We start from the raw sequence: 1770 nt of genomic DNA, 5'->3' as shown, positions 1-1770 counted from the left end.
CAAGAGGAGGGACTTATTTTTTGTGCCATTATTCGTCTTTTATTTTTTTTTAATCCTCAAATCCTTCCAGTGTTCCCCAGTGATTGGATCAAATAATTGAAAAAAAGAAAAAAGATGGTAATTTGTTTATCAGTTCTACCTCCCTGTGATAATCTGCTCCTAGCTAACCGTACTGACCTAGGCACAACCCTGCCTAGATTCTGGCCTACAGCAAGGCCAGGGTCACTGGGATTTCAGATCGGCTTGGCTAAAAGGGGACTCGGGTAGAGAGAGTTACACTGCAGTCAAGTCAAGAGAGAGAACCTGCCAGGTAATCTTATCAAGAGATTCAGCTTCAATAAGTCTGCACTAAAGGGATAAATCCTCTAAGTGAGAGCTAGAATCCACACTGCTTGGCCCTCCAGTTCTACTGAGTTAGGTATGGTCACCATCTCATCATTACTCAGTTTAAAGTCAAAAGCCTTGATGTCCTCAACAATGCATGCCACTGTCGCAGACTTGGGGATTCCAACCCTCTTCCCTTGGCTGGGGAACTGAATCAGACCCTGGGCTGTGGGTTTTTTGGGCTCTGCATCAATCACTTTAATCTTGAGACCCTCCAGAAGCGAAAAGTCCTTGGACTTGGCCCAGAGTCCTTCAGGAGAGCCCAGAAGGCTGTCAGTTGTAACGGGGATGCCCTTGGAATGGCAGTATTAGATCCATTTTTTCTCGTGTGGGGTATTTGCTTCTATTTCAGTCCAGGTTTGCTCAAGAGCCTTTCGATCTAGAAGTGGTGGAAGACTGCAAAGGCTCTCACCAGCCCCTCATCTACCAGCTCCTCCACGGTCCCCCAGGCTCCCAAGAACGTTAATTTACTGGTGAGGCCACTGCCTTATTGTCTTTGGAGAAAAAGTCCTTCCCAGGCTGCAATCCCGGTGACCAGTGAATCAAACAGACGTCCAAACAGTTCTGCGTCCGATCCTTCGAAGTCTTCTGACAGGCCTCTTTTGCTAGGATTCTCTCAAAGAAGGTGGGTCCTCACTTGCCAGTGATGAAGAGTTCCTCTTGCTTGACAACCTTCTCTTGGATGGCTTCTCCCACCTCATTCTTCCTCTTGATAGACACGGATAGGCTATCCTCACCTAGACTGTGCCTACATCAGCGGCCACCTTCACCGGCTCCTTGACTTTGCCTAGGGGAGACTTCCAGGTGCGCAGACCCACAAGACACACCTTAGCTTCGGTACTGAGCTCCACGAAGGTGGCCGTGGTCAGGGATGAGACATTTCTGAGCAAGCAGGTAGATGTCCTGTGCCATGATTGAGGGCCCTGGCCCTCAAGCAGGGACTTCATCCGGGGTGCTCACTTTTGTATTCCCGACACTTAACACAGGGCCCGGCATGTTACCAATGTTCCCTAAGCACTACCGAATGAGTCTTTTTCAAAATTCATTAATTCCTTTCTCTCCTTACGGACTCAGCGACTGTTCCTGTATGCAACGGGACCTAGACTCTAAGTAAAGGGCAGAGTTACTCAAGTGCCAGGAACCGTTAGTTACTAGCCCAAACCAGGATAAGAAGCTTGTACTAGAAAGCAAATCTGACATGTTTCTTAGCAGTGCTCAGGGGGCATGACTTCCTTCTTCACAGCAACTTTCTTGATGAAGTAAATGGCTTCCCTTCCGGCACAACCTCCTTTCCTTGACAGAACAGCATGAAGTGGCAACTGTGGGTAGGTTGCATCGTTAACCAGGGAATTCCAATCCCGAGAATTGTAAAGACAGAATTGGGGG

General features: G+C 48.2%; 1 pseudogene; it reads right to left on the bottom strand.

Moving 5' to 3' along the window:
* Window positions 1–365: 365 nt before the first annotated feature.
* Window positions 366–1331, bottom strand: LOC115507723 (annotated as a pseudogene).
* Between the last annotated feature and the right edge of the window lie 439 nt (window positions 1332–1770).

This window comes from Lynx canadensis, chromosome X (assembly GCF_007474595.2).
Source record: "Lynx canadensis isolate LIC74 chromosome X, mLynCan4.pri.v2, whole genome shotgun sequence".
Taxonomy (NCBI): domain Eukaryota; kingdom Metazoa; phylum Chordata; class Mammalia; order Carnivora; family Felidae; genus Lynx; species Lynx canadensis.
The sequence above is the reverse complement of the archived record's forward strand: the minus strand, read 5'-3'. Positions and strand labels throughout refer to the sequence as shown.